Genomic DNA, 20068 nt, shown 5'->3' on the forward strand with positions numbered 1-20068 from the left:
TTCCAAAAACAAAAATATCGTCCACATAAATTACAACAATTAACTTTTTATCACCATCTAACAGTTTGTATGTAACGTGCAACTGCAATCGGAACGAAATAAATTATATTTACTACTATATATGTAATCCACTCAATATCTCTATCAGGTTATGGACTAGCACTAAAGTGAATATAATTTAGTGAATTCTAGAATATAGTGGTGAAAACAAATCAAAATTCTGAAAATGGCAGATGACGATACGTCGAGTCATGGAATGTACGGTATCATGAAACTCAAGGGTGCTTCGGACTTTCCCAACTGGAAATTTCAAGTACGTAATTATCTTGAAAATAAGGATTTATGGAAGATAATAGAGTTTGAACACTTTGATGACAAATTCAAAGATGACGACCGTAAAGCCCGTACTACGATATTAATGATCAGAATAAACAAAAGATTTAATTAAACAAATTAAAACAATTACTGAACTAAAAAAATTTACTATTTTTTTCTAGAATATGACAACAGTCATCAAACGTTCTATATTTAGAAATAAAGAAAAAAATATCTGATTTGCAAATAATAGCCCCCCTAATGGTAATACTCGCGTATATTATACACATGAAGAAAATTCATCATGTCATCATGTGAAGCACATGGTATCACTCATGGCTATTTCGGATTAGGATTAAGATGTTATGTCCCTGTACTCCGTAATTTTACTACTTTATCTTATTTCTCAAACCGGAACAGATCTCATATCCTCTGTCCATGTCAAAAGGGGATCAAAACCTGAATCGAGGTTCGAACTCCTAGGAGTTAATTAGGAGGGTACTGCTAGCAGTACCCTCAGACTAAAATCGTATCTGTCATGCAGGATTTGCTTTCAGCCACTCTATAAGTCCATCCGCGGAATTAGAGTGCCATCTGTACTCGCTTCCTGGGGCCAGCTGGGGCCAACAACATTAGAAAAAAGTAGTCCGAAAAAACCAGCTCAGGTAAGTACGTGTAACTTTTTAGAGACTGACGTGTAACTTTAAGCGATTGAAATAGATGAGATTGAGCTACCACATCGACGATATCAGTCATTGTGTGGCTTCTTAGTCGCAACAAAGTAGCAAGTGTGCATTGTTAAGGTATAGATACCCATGATGCTATTAAGGAAGTCGTTACACGATATCATTGAACGAGTTGCGATACTAAAACAATAGTAAAATATTTGTTAGTCCGATAATACATCTGCAAATTAATTCAGGAATTGTTTCACAAATGGTCTCCTCAGTTACGTTACAGATGGTTTTATTAAATCGTAATAGAATAGAATAAAAATATTATTTATTCAAATAAACTTAATATAAGCACTTTTAAATAGTCATATATTTTGATTCTACCGCTCATATGGAAAGCAAACTCATCGCATGAAGAATGAGAAAGTTGTGTGTTGTTCTTTTAAATAAATGTTTTTCATAATACTTTTAAGAATTATGTGTGAATACTAACTGCCAAATAGCAAAGTTCAGATAAATAAATAAATACTTACATCAGTAACAAAATAAATCGGTCATAGCTATCAGAGTAGACCAACTGTTACAACTAGTATTCTGATATCGAAATTATAGATATTCGATACTATGGATACCTATCTCAGATTAATTAAGATGTATCTAGATCGACAAATCGAATCTCTCACACACAGTACATTCAATCTATATCTGTAGAGCAGTAAAAGAGAAATGAAATTTAGAGTCGTATATTTTACCACTTTTGATAAATGTTAGCACATGAAACCTCTTTTTATACAAAAGCCTTAAAATAATTGTAATCAAAAATAAATAAAAACTTCTTTTCTTTCTGTAAAAAAACCAATTATGTATAAGCACCAATATTGTATAAGCAAACTGCTTAAAATCATTGTTTTGGGATCATTCAATCTTTATGCTGTTAAAGTTAATCAAATTCTTTCTCATGTATTTTTCATTTCCAGCTAGGGATCAATGACATTTTTATTATATGTGTAGATAAGTAGATATATTGGGCATAATAAATTAACAAGGACGTCAATCCTCAAAATATTGCAGAGGCACGTTAATAATGAAAAACTCTTTGAAAACACCTCCAAATAATAAATGCTTCACAGCAATATATTTTCAAGTGCGCGTAAAAACAGCTTTTCATTTAATTTATTCACCCGCAGAACTTATCGGTTGACTGACAACGAATTACACCTACTGAGACTTGAAACATGTTTAAATTTTAGATTTTCGAAAATAACCTGATTTATTATCCATAATTATTTATATATATATATAAATAAAATTGGAGTGTCTGATTGTAATATTGAAATAACCGTTTTTTACTACATGCATCTGAATACAAATACGGTACATACACCGAAATAATATTTTTTACTATTTTTGTCTGTCTATCAGATAGACACTGTTTTTTCCGGCTAATCACTGAAATGGCTGGACCGATTTTGACGGGACTTTTTTTGACAGGTAGCTGATGTAATAAGGAGTAACTTGGGCTATTTTTATTTTAGAAAATAAAGTTAATTTCCACGCGGACGAAGTCGCGGGAACAGCTAGTATCTAATAAGAATATAAGAGGTTGTAAATTCAAATTTAGACGACACTAAAAAAACTTTCTTCATCGTTTACTGCACTGACTGCGTTGAAGAAAAAACCGGTATCAAAACAAAAATTAATCAGAGACACGATAGGTTCGCCCCCATCCCCTGCAGAATTATACTTCGCCAAATGTTGTCAAATCAAGTATTGTTCTGAACAATATCTTAAATCCTCTGATTCAATCTAGCATAGCAATCATGACGGCATGTTATTTTCAGTCAGTCAAATTGTATAAAATGATGGTTGAACGAGCATACAACCTGATATTATAGCTAGCTTAGAATGATGTCTACATAATGTTACAGAATTATTTAATAGATAATCGTCTTTATGAACATCATTTTTTAATATGTCGTTGAACACAGTCATCTACCAATATGTTTTCCATTACTCATTATTTGCATTCATTGAACCTCTGCAACATTCTAAGGTGTTCACTATGTTTTGGATGGTCGTTGTTATTCATAAGTAATATATTTCCTAATTACGTTATAAGCTATTTTATTTCTTAACACAGACAGAATATGATATTAGCTTTGCACCAAAAAAAAGAGAGTCTATACCTATGTTGCAAACAACAAGTCTGAAATTATTTATTGTAGATAATATTGTGGTAAATTCATAATAATGGTCATACAATGTAGAAAAGTTTTTCTCTTCTAATTATAATCGAATATGTGGCATTCAGAGCAAAAAATATAGTAGACCTTATTTTAGAGGTAGACGTAGTAAACAGTCGTCAGAAAATCTCAAACCATGCCACAATAGACAACTGATAAACATATTTGTAGTATAGAGATTAAACAATAATAATACCGCAGTCTCAACGCATCGTGGTCGACGTGTCCTGCGGATGCAAATCGCTGCCGGCGACATGAGAAGTCAATCTCGACGGTGCTATTATACCTTGACGTGATCGCAATATGAGTCGGTCACAGTCAGCTCTGGGCACGAGTGGCCGCACCTCTCCACGGTCACCCCCACCAATTTGAATATTTATATTCTCTTCGTGTATAGCTCTATATATACAAAACTTGTATGTAGATACATATAGTGTGAGGTACACTTTATACATATACGTTGTACATTATATATTAATACCCCATTCTTACACATATATACTTGCTGTTCCCGCGATGTCGTCCGCGTGGAATTTAACTTTATTTTTCTAAAATAAAAGTAGCCTAATTAACTCCTTATTACATCAGCTACCTGCCGAAAAAAGTCCCGTCAAAATCGGTCCAGCCGTTTCAGAGATTAGTCGGAACAAACAGTGTCTATCTGACAGACAGACAAAAATTGTAAAAATGTTATTTTGGTGTATGTACCATATTTATATTCATATGCATGTGGTAAAAAAACGGTTATTTCAATATTACAAACAGACACTCCAATTTTATTTATATGTATACACCAATTTGTGAAGAAATAACAATTTTGTAAACACTAAGATATGTTCACCACTACTGTTCTGAAACTAATCTGAAATAGGGTTGCATTTCTATTATGCTATTGATTTATTCTATTCCTATAGAATACTGATATAGAATACACTCAAATATCATATAATATACTATATGTAAATAATTTTAGTGATATATCATATTATCTAAATAACTACATCCTTTTCGAAGCCTCTTTTTGTTCAAACCGTATTACGTTAATCTGTATATGCTTATCCAGACTTTTAATAACATCTACTATCAATTAATATGACACTATCATGGCGCAGAAGGAGCCAGCGGGGGCGGGAAACGGAAAGCGTCATTTCGCTCGTCATCAATCAATCAAGATCATATTCATACGTCACGAAAGCGTCATAATCAGGTCACTACGGCTTCAATTCAGTTAAATCGAAAGCATAATGTGTTTAAAATGCGGAATTCAAAGTTAGAACAAAAAGAGTAATGTACAGTTGCCAAATGCCGTCTATTTTTTGTAACAAAATGTAGAAAATGATAATAAAATATATAAACGAAAATAATCATAACTGCGTGGATGGCTTTGTACGCTGTGTGTCGGTTGCAAGATAATAAGGTAGAGAAATTACAGGATCTTACGCATATCTTCGTTCTTGACGTAGTGCATGTATATAGGCTACTGTTATCACTTACCATCAGGTGGACAGTTATCTTGTTTACCATACCAAATGTATAAAACTAGTATTGCCCGTATATTTATTACGGATGCTGCTTCTAAAATATAAATTATAATATTATTACGTTCTGGGTACAGGCACATATCAATTAAACTATCAGGTTAATAATCAGTTGTTGCACAATTTTATTTTTAATTTATAAAGGTGACCATAAAGGTCAAAATTTTAAATTTATGGTTACCACACACTTGATTCTGAGTAACAACGATCGTCTCTATACATGAATAGCAATAGCAAATTGACATGACGTTATCATGTGGCGGCCGTGGTGGAAGTGGATAGACCGGAGACGGGAGAGAATAACTGACCTAGCTTCTTGATCATACCATCATCCTGCGCTGGTGACTCTCCATCATATACCATTAGCACAGTCGTTCCATTATTAAAAGAACCCATGCGTTAAATTGCATTTTTATTGTCAACAAAATAATTACTTACGTAGTTATTATATGCTACATTACGCTATGTAGAAGCTATTGTAATGCATTCAAATGCACTGTTTGTCAGACAGTTTTTCTGGCTATGTCTGCCTATCAGTTCGGTGTCCTATGTCCAGCCTATGAGGTTCTTGGAGTTGTGTTCCAAGACACTACGTGTTTAATGGTGGTCGTATAAGGTCGTATAAGGTCGTATAATATCTGAAACTGATACTACGCAAAATTAAAAGAAGATGATAGGTAATCTAGAATAGCAACGTACTTCATGTAAGTAGGTGACGTATAACTACCAATTTTCATTAGGTGGTCAATATTCTTGTGTACAAATGTTGTACAAGTGTTTCAAAAAATGTTACCTAAATATATCACGTCATATATTATTCTGGTTTGTGTAAGTATCAACGTATTTGATTGTTGACCGTCTGACGCAAACAGCAACCCTGTAAGTAGTTTGGGACACCCTTAACTGAAGGGTGTCACATCATTATGTTTATTACGCCATTGTACGTGTTGCATAAACAAATTAAAAATATCCACAGACTTTTATTATAAATGTATATAGACACCAGCCACTTTTTCGGCACAGACTTCCATTCCTTCTCGATTATTTTTTGAGATCGAACATAGCGTATGTCTGTCTTTATGATACGATCTAATTGCACATCAAATTTCACTAAGATCCGTTCAGCTATATAGTCCTGAAAAGATATCAAACAGATAGACAAACAGACATTTAATATAAGTGTGGATTTACGAATATTATTAAGTTAGTTTTATGTAGATAGTGTTATTCAATTTTGTAACAGACAGACATTTATATCATTGTGTATCATATATACTGATAATGTGTAGTTAGTTTTTTATTTATTAAAAAAAAATATCTTAATTATCAACGGAACCCCAATAAGTTTAAGTTTTTAGTACCTTACTAGCTGTGTCAATAAAGTTGACTAAGTCGAAATGTAACCCTTAAATAAATAACGATATTACAACTTCTATCACGCACTTAATTGAATAAATAATAAAGAAAACTAACTTTAGTGTCACCAGTTTACTCGCACCATTTTATACATTTCTGATTGGCTTACAATAGTCCAGATAAAGCATCACGAATGATATATCCAAAAAACTAACATAATCTTATAGCAGTATTCAATCATTCACGATTTACGTATGACTGAGTTTGTCTAACAGTGTAATTAACATTACCTTTACATCAGTTCGACTGCCCTTATGTAGTAACTGCGGAGGGTTTACGGTTATGTAGAGAAAATATTTAAAATGAAAACATGCAAACAATTGCTTGCAATTATGCCTTACTGAATTATTATACACATTAAGACAAAAAATAATTCATTCCAAGTGACGCAAGCCAGGTTTGATCTTCCAAACTTTGTATTGAAAATTTATTTATTCAGAAAATGTTCTATGCTTTCTACAGTCCTATGTTCCTATAAAATCTAAAATAATACAATAAAGATATAAATAACCTACTTATATGGAGGGGGAAGTGGAAATTGTTACCAATGGGCCCAATTGATAGCTATTGCATGAACAGGCGGATACATCATTCCATATTCATCCATAAAAACACAGTGTACATGTAGTTTCAACAAAACCGACTTAGTGAGTTTTTGAAAGAGAAGTTGACACAGTATTTATTACTCTTGAAGCAGACATCGATGAAACTTTTATCAATTCAAGTCATTTGGAATAATAATTTGTCACAATTATATAATTGTTTATAATTCAAAAAACCAAACTCTATTTTTTGTAATGATAAACTATCCCACATATCTAAAATCATGGGTTCCTTTGCGTTTATGTAGATAAATATTATTTATATATAAGAGAATTAAATGACACGTACATTTTATTAAAAAAATCTTCAGTCTAGACACAATTAATAATACGAATGTTATAAAATTTCTCCAAACCAACACAGTTTTAGTTAAAACCATTGAAGAATTTTAGCGGGAAGCCTCCAAAGCTCTATCATATAGAAATACAAACACACAAACTGTATGTATTTCTATACATATATACAATTTACCTTTTAAAATAGTCGATTAAAAAAGCTATATTTCCCTAAATGTAACAACTAAAAGAAAACATCGTACACTTGCTAGCAAAAGAAATAGAATCGTCAATTTCGTATCTAGTCAGACAGGTTTGATATGATAACAAAGTTAATTATGATAACATGATAACAAAGTTTGGCATTTTGTAAATTATAACAAATACTTAAAACATTAAAATTATTCTTCATAATTATGGTATAAGGCGCTAATATGAATTTTTACGTGATACGCTAAGTACGGTTTGAATTTTACACACAGACTTCTGTGTGTGAAAAACATAGAAAATAATAATCACACAGCATCATCTAGTTCAAGCTGAGCAGAGCCTATATTACGGGTACTCGACAACTGATAAATACTAAAATATATTTTTTTGTAAATACATAATATATATACAGAAAACATGCAGACAAGCTTTAGCCTTTATAATGACAATTTTTTTATTTTTATCCGTTGTATTCAAAAGAATGTTATTAATAAGAATAAAAGTTGTGATTCCGTTTTTATGCTCCCAAGTGTAGTTAGAAAACAACATAAAAATTGCAAAGATTGCGTATGACATTTCACACGGTCGGCGTAAAATAACTTTATAAAAGAACAACAGGAATCGAATTATTGGAGTTAGAAAACACTTTCTAGTAAATATGGCAGGATTGAAAACATTTCTGAAGAGTATCCGTATGACTAATACCGAGCAAGTAAGTAAACAAAATATTTTTAATCCCACCAAAAAAAAAATATCACAAATCGACATTATTTTTAAGTCGAATTCAGAACCAGTTTTAGTGTTTTTTTCACAGAATTGACTAGACTCATGTATAGGGCTGAATTGAATGAACTAATTTATTGGGCGAAAAAAAATGTTTCACGTAACACAAAATTGTAATAATAACTGTAATTTACGTACAGGTAAAAACGATGACTAAAATGTAACTGCGAAAGATCAGTCAAAATAGTGTCCTTGTGTTATTTACAGAAATTAAGCTATTATTTTTTACGGAAACGGCCGGCTCTAGCCTAATACGAGCAGAATACGAGCATCAAGTGCTCTTACTTTAAGAATCAATGCGTAAGTGATCCAGACACCTAACTTCTTCACTCGTATTCATTTCCCAATCCTTATCTTCTACTCCCGTATCTATTTCTTCAGGTTATCATGCAATATTTCCAGAAAAGAAGCACATACTGTATAGTGCAACACGCACGTGTATGGAAGATAAGAGATAGGTAGATAGGTAGAGATTTGTAGGAGTTATGTTGTTTAATTTTATTCGTTTATTACAGGTATTTTATTACACTATGGAGGACTATGACCGCACATATCTTATTCCAAAACGTATCCTGGCGTTAATCTCATTGCGTTTTATGAAAGAAGATTCTGCATTTGCAAGGTAATAAACGCAAAATAACTACTTGTGGAAAATTATAAACATTACACAAAGAGTAATTCAAAGATAAAATATTTTTTTCATGTAACGTATTTTTTGCCCCTTAATCACGTTAATGTTTTTGTCACTATCCATACCGTCCAGTTCTGCTAAATATACTTTAGTTGAGGACAACTACAAACAAACTATAAAAACAACAAATTATGCAACTGGTATTTTTATGAAATCAGCCAGTATTAAGGTATGTCTTAATTATTGATGACTGACTGACCAATAACAAAATACAGTATTCTTCAGTCTCCTTTTTTCATGTATCATATAGAATGTCGTCATATATACGCAGATTATTTAGATTTAAAGAAATCCCTATGACTGATATTTACTATCATAACTAAGTTCATTATATGACAAAACTTAAAATGACAAATCCACCATCCATTCTAATATAGCAACTTAATGCATTCATAATTCTTATTGATCTGTGTCATTTTGCGGAATAAAATGTATACCTACCTAGTGTCATATCCCAGCACTTTATTGTATGATCATAGCGTATTTTGTCACATAATAACGATCGGATATCAAAAGAAAATCTTTATTAACTTAATGGGTTTCAGACACATTAAATGCCCAAAACTGTTTCATGATAGGATATAATCTCTGAATCTATTACGTGAAATGGAGGTCACCATTAACATTAAAAGTAAATATCTACTGCACCTTTTACTACGAGTTATTCAAGGCTGTTCCCGCTGCGAACAAATGAACAGTGAACGTAGATAAAAATTGAGCTGGAAACGATAAATATATAGGCAAAACACATTTATTATTATGATACCGGTCTTCTACAATGTATTAATAAGAAAATAGAGATTTCAAGGAGTATAAAAGATATTGAATAGTGTTAAAAATGTAGATCATGAAGAGTATTAATTGATAGAAACCATATTTAGAATCTTTATATTTTGTGCAAAATTTTATTTTTTTATTTTTATAACTATATGGAAATAATAATTACGCATTACATTGAAATATATCCAATTCCACTTCAATATTTTTGGCGCTATAATTTCTGAAATATCTTATGAAATTATGCTGCTTTTGCCTTTATCTTTGATTCATAATTGGTTAGAAAATTTTGAAGATTTATCCTGATTAAAGTGGCCAGATTAATGGTCCGAGTAGTTTTCCCAATGTGAAATATAATTTCTAAGAGTCATCTTATGATTTATTCAAAGAACTTCGGCAATAAGAATGCCATTGATAGTAGGTACGTACGTTCTGCTGTCTCGTTTATTGTTTACCTATTATCGAATTACTCAAATATGTAATATTTTATATCTAGTTGTATTGATTAATTGTAAGCACCTCTCTATATTTCAGTAAGGTCCGTATGCAGGGAATTTAATAAATATAAATAGTTTACTACTAGGTCGGTTAGGCAAAGACGTTAATTATGTGACACGCCTTAAGTACGTTAAATATTTTTTAAAAAACATAGCTGTGCTTTACTTAATAATGTTTATATTACTTAAAACTTTCTGCTATTCTTGGCGTATATATACATATTGTGACAAGAGAAGTTACAGCGCAGTAACATACACATTCTATGCTGGAAAATATGTGGAAAATGAATAGCTACTAACAACCATACAAAAGCTAATGTAACTAATGGTGCAACAATTATTATACACTCTATTAATGTTATTTAAAAAATTAACAATAATTTCATTTTTGTAATTATTTATATCCATGTGATACTCTCTAATAACAAGCAATAAACTTAACAAGCTCAGTTAACACGTCTATCGTTGCTGGATCATTGGCCTGTTCTATGATTAGATAGTTAAAGAAAATATCTTTCCACATATCCTAGAAAATATATTGATTATCCTGGAATGCAAGTACACATTGAAACTTAATAGTTGTATGCCAGGATCAAAGCACTTTATGGGATTTTTAGACAGCGAACAAAATCACGTCGCAACTAACATAGATCGATATAACATATAGAAAAAATATATTCACACCAAGATTTATTGATTTAAAATCACTATTATTATTTATTTCCGATATCCACCCATATCATGTTAGTAAAAAATTTATAAACTATTTTAGTAAATTACAATATATATCCTTGTCACCCGATTCATATATATATATATATATATATATATATATATATATATATATTACATATATCTATACATAAGTAATATTAGGAGACGCCTAATATTACTAAGGTAAATAAATCTCTAACTAACCTAAGAAATAAAAGCATAAGTTTACAATAATAATTTATCCCAGATAACAGAATATTTGCATAAATAGGTTGAATACTAAAATATTTATCATCTATCATAATATCAAAAGACGTCTGTGGCGCACAGAAATGGCAAGTTGCTTTATTTAAATAAGATACCCGATTGCCGCCTCGGGCTTAACTACTTATTATCTTTACTTTACTTTACGTATTATCCTAGTTTAATAAGAAAAACAAATAACAAATAACTCGTACTTTTAGATTATGCTGGACTATATTCTACTGGTTTACATTCGTGAACCTAGCCATAGCAGCGGCTCAGCAGGTCATCAATATAGTGATAATGGCAAGGGAAAGTACTGCCCTCCAAGATGCATTGGATATAATGAGATCGTTACCTTGCGCGGCATACGCGTACTTAGGTTAGTTTAGAAACTTACTCAGAATATTGCCCAATTACTTATCTTTTGAACTGTGTAGTTCCAATCATAATCATGGAAATATGTATAAATATTCAAACAATTTTAGTACTAGCACCTATATTGAGATATTTTTGCTTCATCCCTATAAAATAGTCCGGTCCATACAAAACTAAATTTGTACCTGACCAGCTGAGAACTGAAACACCTACATTTTTGACTTTATTCATATTACAGATAAGTAATTTACATAATCTTATCTGTAATCCAAATCAATACTATAATTTCTACCAAAGCGAGGACCAATCCCGCGACTCTCAGAAAGCGAGACTTGTTAAACCGATATTCTATATTTTACTTCATAAATTATACCAACATTATGATAAATTATATTTATTTATTTTGTGCTTTATTTGTGTTTAAGTAATATAATGTTTGTACTTATAGCATTGGCAAAATCTTTCTACTACGTGGTAAAACAAGATTTATATGCGAATCTAGTCAGTGAACTGAGAGAGATGTGGCCCACAGGTTTTTTAAGTAAAGAAGAGCACGACATTGTGAATGGTGCTAAAAAGCAACTTATGTTCATAACAAAAGGTACATGTGGTCTTTTACGTGTTATATATAAGTTAAAGATACACCACAACATCGACCACGGCAATGTACCTATCCCGCCTACACTACGCCACTAAGGTACAGAACATTGTAGACTATATCCAGACCAAAAGTAACCTGACATTGAGGTTGACCCAGCTGGAATCGAGTTACAACGCGAGCTTCAAAGCATTTGTGGCCCGGGTCCCCACCAACATGCTGCCCACCATTATTAAGGAGGACTACTGACCGAAGGGGGTGGCATATCGGCGCTACCGTGGCAGATTGTCGTCGTCAGTGCCATGACTAGAGACAATTTGAATTTACATTTTATTATTATTTGTTATGAATGTTCATTTACTGAATTTAAAATTCATGAAACTCTAAAAAACTTCAATCAATCCCTAAAGTTCAAAATCGTTATGTCCATTATTGATTTTACTCACGTAAAAAAAGTACACATTCATTAAAGATTTACGTATTAAAAATATCTATTATAATAACCTTTACATTCATAAGTGATTAAAATGTCTTTTACACACATAATTTTTGTATATCAATATATCAAGCTACAGTTTCAATTCTTAAGAACTGGCAAAAAAATCAACTGTCATTATTTTTATATGTATCCATAAATGTTGCTTTTAACATTAAATTGAAAATTCTGTACATAAACAATTATTACCATATATTTATCATTTAAGTAATCCTTTAGTGACTTCCATTTTCTATAAAAACATAGGTACTTATGTTTTAATAGAGATTTGATAATTTATTAAACGGAAATACTATTTCACTCCAATTTTAGCCTTTCGGAAGATGATTTTATAAAAAAGGATTAATTCATACATTACCTGCATTTATAGCAGATGTTTAATATGTTTTTGTTCTGTTAACTTAAAAATAACATTAGCTCCATTCCATGTAGAGGTATCTCAATTTAATTTGGAGCAGGCAATTGATTTTAATTATCTAGAATTTCTTACATTTCACAGCTTACTATTGGTGCAACGTTTTCCTCATGGGTATATTTATGGTGCCACCTGTGTTTATGGCGGGCAAGCGACTCGCAGGATACGACGTACCTTGGTTAATGCCGTTCTTTTTCTGGTACCCATTCAATCCCTTTCAACCAGTCATATATGAAATCGCTTTATTTTTCCAAACTTGGCTTGGTAAGTAGAATATTATATTAAAATAAATAAGTAAGTACTATGACTAATTCTAGATATGTTACTATTATAGGTACTAACGGCCTCGGTGATCTAGCGATTTAGCACACAGCTTTATTTCTGATGGTCGAGAGGTCAATTTCTCGCACGGTTCAATAATTTGTTTTCATGAGTATTATTTGTGTCGGGCTAGGTGTTTTCTATGTATATTATATATGTATTCACAAAAAAATATATATCAAAGAATTTATATTAGTTGTCTAGTGCCCATAACACGCTTATTGTGGGACTAGATGGCGCCGTGTTAATTGTCCACGGTTATTTATAATACAATGATGGCAAACAAGCCTCTAACCAATTGATGCTAAACGGTTACTGCAGCCTATAGACAGAAACACCAGAGGTGCATGAATGTATTTTTTTAACATATAGTAAAGAAAAGACAAATAACATATTAACATACCTACATGTATAATGTCGCCTTATTGTATAAGGTGCCCTTATTGCTGAAAGCAATCTTTTGAAGACAATCTTAGGAAAACATTTTAATGACATAGGTAAAATACAATATAATTCCTTTTTCTACATTCCTTACATTTAGACCGTTGTGCGTATAGAGCCAACTATAACCAGCCAAGCAAACATAACATCAACTCCCAAACATAATAAACTGATTAAAAACTTTCAGGTAGTACAGTTGTACTGTCAATTGTAAGTGGAGATACGTTGTTCTGCATATTTCTGAGCCATATCACCACACAGTTCGATCTGCTTTCACTCAGAATAAGAAAACTTTTTTACGTGCCGCTTGATGATCAGCTGAAAAGAACCTTTCCATTGGGTAAAAATACTTGTATCGTAGTTGTGTGTACTTAAATATATAGATATAGAAACTTGCACTAATAGCACAACCACATTATAATCTTATAATGCGAAATTGTCTGTTACCTGCTCTTTTTTTCTAGGCTATATTTTATTAAAAAATGCAGACAACATAACAGCTTAGTTCATTACATTACATTAATAATTGTAATGAAAATTTTATTATGTATATAGTTTACTTACCTACTTGTTTAAATTTTGTAAGCACACGGTACATTTTTACAAAATTTTAATAAAAAATTACTGTTACCCAACCGCACATGGTGAGTTTGTATGTATATACTTATGTGAAGGTAATTTTGATGCTTTCCATAGTAATTTTTATATATAATATCTAACAGTGAATTTATATTACAGATATAGGTATATACGTATACTTTCAGGTGAATACAGTCTGGAATATTTCAATCGAAATGAAAAGCAAGTAATGAAGAACTGTGATGGCAAGGAATGGGAGATCATGTATCATAAAGAAATAATAAAAATCATACAAAGACATCTTGCTTTGATCAGGTATGAAATAATACACAAAGGTGTAAACATATATATATGAAAATTGTTTCGTAAACAAAAAGTAGGTGCTTTCACATAGGCTGATAAATTCATTACAATATAATGTATTATGCTTGGTATATTTACCTTAATATAAGCACAGATAATTTAATATTACATAATATAAGTAAACCCGTCGTAAAACACTGTTTAAAAAGATGTATTAATTAAATAGGTACAGTCACCGCACTACCGAGGTAAATTTTTTCCTCTGTGATTTGTTACTGTCGCCAGAGGTTACTATTTGAAGAATGAAATATCGAACTAAAATTACAAGGTACAATGACGCACCTTAATCCTCAACAATGACAATAAATGAAGGGTCGGCTCTTTCTACAAGTTGACCATCAACTTGTTTGACATGACAATTAAGTACATAATAACAATATAAACCTTTCTATTAACAAAAAGAAACACTTTTCTAATATAGTTAATTAATTACTGTTTTGATACTCAGATTTCAGTATAAATCTGGGCCAGACTTTACTTTCAATTTTCTCTTTGCGTTTCCGACCTCATTTGTTTGCCATTAATCGTGGTGAAACAGGAAACAACATTTTATTAATTAGCTCGGCCAAACTGTTGATGGAGGACAAAAACGGACAGTAAAGTAACCTAAGACATTTTGTGCATCCCTAGAGTCCCTGCTAACAGATGGAGACTCAATGCTTGAATACAAGAACTTATCTCATCATACGGAAAACTAAAATTATGAAGAAATTTATAAATTGGAAATATACAATCGTATTACTGTACAATAATTCACATAAATAAAAAATTATAGAATAATTTTAAAATCTTGATAACCAGATTTTTTTTTAAAAGGTTTTCTTTGGTTTTGTATATATTTAATGTAAAATTTATATAATTAATGAACAGTTTTGAAATAATTAAAAATTAAAGTGATTGAATAGTTATAATAATAATATAATATAAATTTAAATTCAAATTAAATAGATACACAGATAAATATAATAATATCTAAACATAAGAATCACACATCACAGTTCCCAGTTATTGAAAAATATTATAAATATTAAATTCAAATTCAAATTCAAAATATTTTTATTCATGTAGGACTATTACAGACTATTATGACACCTATGTCAAATCAGTTCGGAATGATTTCGAGATGAGAAGAACTGACAAGAAACTCAGCATCAGCGTATTCTTTTCAAATAAATGTTTTACAGTAATACAGATTCATTTAAATTCAAATTTGGGAGCATAGAGTGACAACCAGCATATAGCAAAAAATCTAATCAATGTTCGTAACCTGAACAGACCAGTCCCCACAAGCAGCACCCTTTCATGAGTATGACGGCTGAGCCAGCCATCATTCATGAACCCAACGTATTTTGTAACCATATTCTTTACAGATTAGCAGGTGACATAGAAAGGTTGAATGGATTTCAACTACTGGTGAATTTCTTCAACAGCTCTATTCTTCTATGTTTCTGTGGTTTTTGTTGTGTGGTTAGTATCTAATTACATAAAAACGAGTAAATACAGCCCAATTTCTAAAAGATCGTAGCATCCACTAATTCAATATGCATGAGAAATAAGATGTTATGCCTCTTATTCTATAAGTACACTCGCTAAGGATAGATAGATCTCTTTAAATCAAAACATAGCTTACAAAGCAAGTTGCTTGACTGAAATAGGTAAGACCTATGCACCTAAGGTACCTCCGCAGACATTTTGAAGTGGTCCGTAAAATGTTATTTACTTACTAAGATATATTTATAAGCGTAGATACTAAAATCGTGACTACCTGCTCTCAATCTAAGATCGATAATTTTTAATATCTAGAATCCGAATAGTAAGATCACAGATAACATAATATAGGTAAGATTATTTTCAACTATTGCCGAAGAATAAAAAAAATGTTGTAAAGTAATGAATATTGATTTTTTTAATTGCAGATACTTGAAAAGTTAACGGATTTAATATATAAAATATTCCTAACAGCTATCTTGTTGCAAACTTGGCTGCTGTGTTGGTACGGACATCGACTCTTGGAATCTGTAAGTTTTTCTTTATTTAATTGGAATGGAAAAGAAACTGTCGACTATCTGTAAGTTAGTTATAGTCACTTATACATAAATGTGTAGTCGTAGTAGTTTTTTAATCCCGGAGACTAAATTGCCAGCAGCAAATAATGTTACCACCTACAGCGGGGTAGCTGTACCTGCGACACCGATTTGTTTTACATGACCCTTTTAGAGTTTTACATCACATTTTCACAACCAATTTTCTAAATTTACGTACATATACTAGTGTTTCCATTATTGTTGTAGTATTAAACAACACAAAAATACATTCTTGAGGTTTTCCGTACATACCTATACAATTTTTTACAGTATTAAGCTACAAGCCATAATTTTTTTCTTTCAAACAGCTTAATATTTAAAATAGGTGTATGTTTCATATAAGAATTATAATATATAACACCATACGAAGGTCATTCTTTTATAAAAAGCAGTTAGTATTTATTTTAGTGAAAAATAATAAATCTATTTTGATACAGACACGCTATATTTATTAATACCTATTACCTATACCTACTTATTCATTTTGTGACAATACGTTTTAAACAAACACCCACTCATTATTTCTGAGTAACCTATAAAAATGGGTAATTAAGATTAATTCCCGACAGTGTCACATCCCTATTTAAAAATTGCAATAACATCGGTAATGTCTTTGTATCCGGGATTAAAAAACATGCTATAGTACATGTACAGCGACGGTCATCAACTGGAAATCAGTGTTGGGACAGCCAATGAAAATTAATGTTTTACTCGTTGAACAAATTAATCATTGAGTAGCAACCCATTTATATCCCTGTGGCAAATAATTTGTTTGTATTTAATGTTTGCATTTTAGGTGTATTGTGTTATTTGTAATATTATTATACTTATTTGTTTATAGTATAAATAGTGTCACAGTTGACATGATTAAAGATTTTATCTATCTAAGTATCACATCACGTAATCATGTGACACCTGCGATATGACTAACGCGATGTCATTCCAGAGGACTCATATGTTATGTCTCCGTACCCTGTTGTTAGCTGATATAGGTGACACAGAAGTCCACGCAGACAACTTTGTACAAAGTCGACATCTGATGAAGTTGATCCGTCATTTCCTACCTCACTTAACATCACATCATTGTAGTACTAGTAGAAATACCAGTACTACAATGATTGTAGTACTAGTAGAAATACCAGTACTACAATGATGTGATGTTCAGTGAGTTTTAATGTATTCTAATGGAATTTCCCGCTCCCGCGCCAACTCTAAAAGACCATGAGGTTAGCTCAGTTGGCTCACCGTGACAAATTTACCAGGAATTTATACAGGAGGAACCGCATTGAGATCAACCTGACATGGTACATTGTTGGCAATGGGATTATTAGTCCACATTACTAACAATTCCCACCCCCCTGTAGTACTTATTAGTAATCATTTTATATGTTTATTGAAGTCTACTCGGGACGGAATACTCTCAGTACTGGGACTGATATAAACTCTGCAGCAGTTTAAGCTTCGTGTGAAACTAAAATAACTATACAATTTTATTCCCTTACTGACAATTTGCGAGACTCTGAAATGAGTCGTAATTTATTCTTCTGTAGTGAACACAAATGTATTATTTTGGTCTTTACTTTTATATAACAATAAGATTAAATGAGAACTATATTAACAATTCAAAAGTAGGTACCTATACCTATAGTACTAGTAGTATAGTACTTCAACATAGTTAATATTCAGTTTTATTTATTCACTATTATGTGCAATAAGTACTAATCCAACTACAAATCTAACAATATAAATCTAAAACTATGTCTGTCTCTATATCTGTCTGTTTGTATGTCACCTTTTCACGGCTGAACTACTAAATGATTTTAATTAAATCTAGAAATCTAGATATCTCTGGTATCTTGTTATCTAGAAAACAGGGTATAAAAGTTTCCGCAGACAAAGTTTCGAATAACAGTTACTTTAGTTCAATTTATTTATGCATAACTTTGTTGTCAGAGTATGGGCGTATCGCATGCTTTATACAACAGCGGCTGGTACACTACTTCCAACAGAATCCGAAAACTCGTTATAATTATGATATGCAGGTGGGTAAACACATCGTCTTATCTTATTCATAACAACGCGAAACCTCTGATCAAGCTATTTTTGCCATTGCACTGCTTTATTTTAATTTTCATACCTAAGAAAATTTATAAATAAATAATATATTTAATCGCCTTTTCACAAAAATGATTGCAAGTTGATGGAAACCACTAAACAAATAACCACTATGTTTAATAAAAATATTTATGTTGACTGTCTCGCAGAATACAATTTATTTCATATGTATTCACGGACGTTCTAATATAAAAAATAAAATGAATGTAGCTTTCTATAACTGAACTAAGTATTTGTTAATCGATCAATGCCATTTTAAAATAAATAATACCTACCCTCAATAAAATATATTCTTTTAATATTCTATGAAATATATCTATAGGCAGTCTATATTATTCTTGTATTGATACTTATATAATATAACATTTGTAAATACCAGTAGATAAATATAGACTTTTAGTGGTCTATATACCTATATACGCAAATAGCAGTTTATTACTGCTATTTGCGTATATAGGAGATACGCAAATAGCAGTAATAAAGTAGGTACTAACCAAAAGTTCAGTAGCTACTTATCGTTTAAGTAAATTTTTTTATATTCCATATATTTTTCAGAGCACAAAAGGCTGTTTGTGTGACTACATATGGATTCTCCGTCATTTCTTTAGCAAGTTATACCACAGTAAGTATTTCATTATGGTAATAAAATGAAGACTGATAAGTCATAGTAATTTAGGTATGAAATTCACTCACAAATTATGCTTCATTCATTTTCTTTGATGTTAAGACTAATTCAAGTATAATTATTTTGTTACAGATTATAAAAACTGCATGGTCTTACTTTACTTTACTACTTAATATTTATAAGAAGTAGAATATTATGACTATAAGTAGGTACACAAAATTCTAATCTTTATATAATTAAACTAGCTTTTGCCCGCGGCTTAGTTCGCGTTAATTTATCACATTACGGGTGGAATATATCAAAATCCTTTCTTAGTGGATGCCTACGTCATAACATCTACTTGCATGCCAAATTTCAGCCCGATCCGTCCAGTGGTTTGGGCCGTGCGTTGATAGATCACTATGTCAGTCACGTTTGAGTTATATATATTTAGATAAAAGTATAGGTATCACAAAGTGAAATTATCTGTATATGTGTTAACGATTTACGTAGAGTATACGTACAAGACGTATATGTACCTACCTTTATGTATATTATTAAATATAGTTGAACTTATTAAAGAAAGCTAAGTAGCTCTGAGTATTTTTTTTTTGGATACGCCGTTTTCAGATTTCTAGCAATGTACCCTGTAAGGTCGACCTCCACGCGGTTTCCCCTGGAAACCACCGTAGTTA

General features: G+C 31.3%; 1 pseudogene; it reads left to right on the top strand.

Moving 5' to 3' along the window:
• The first annotated feature begins 226 nt into the window (after nt 1-226).
• LOC131843239 (odorant receptor 4-like) lies at nt 227-19592 on the top strand (annotated as a pseudogene).
• The last annotated feature ends 476 nt before the right edge of the window (nt 19593-20068 follow it).

Source organism: Achroia grisella, unplaced genomic scaffold (genome assembly GCF_030625045.1).
Source record: "Achroia grisella isolate CSIRO2021 unplaced genomic scaffold, CSIRO_AGI_Agris_v1 utg2906, whole genome shotgun sequence".
NCBI lineage: Eukaryota > Metazoa > Arthropoda > Insecta > Lepidoptera > Pyralidae > Achroia > Achroia grisella.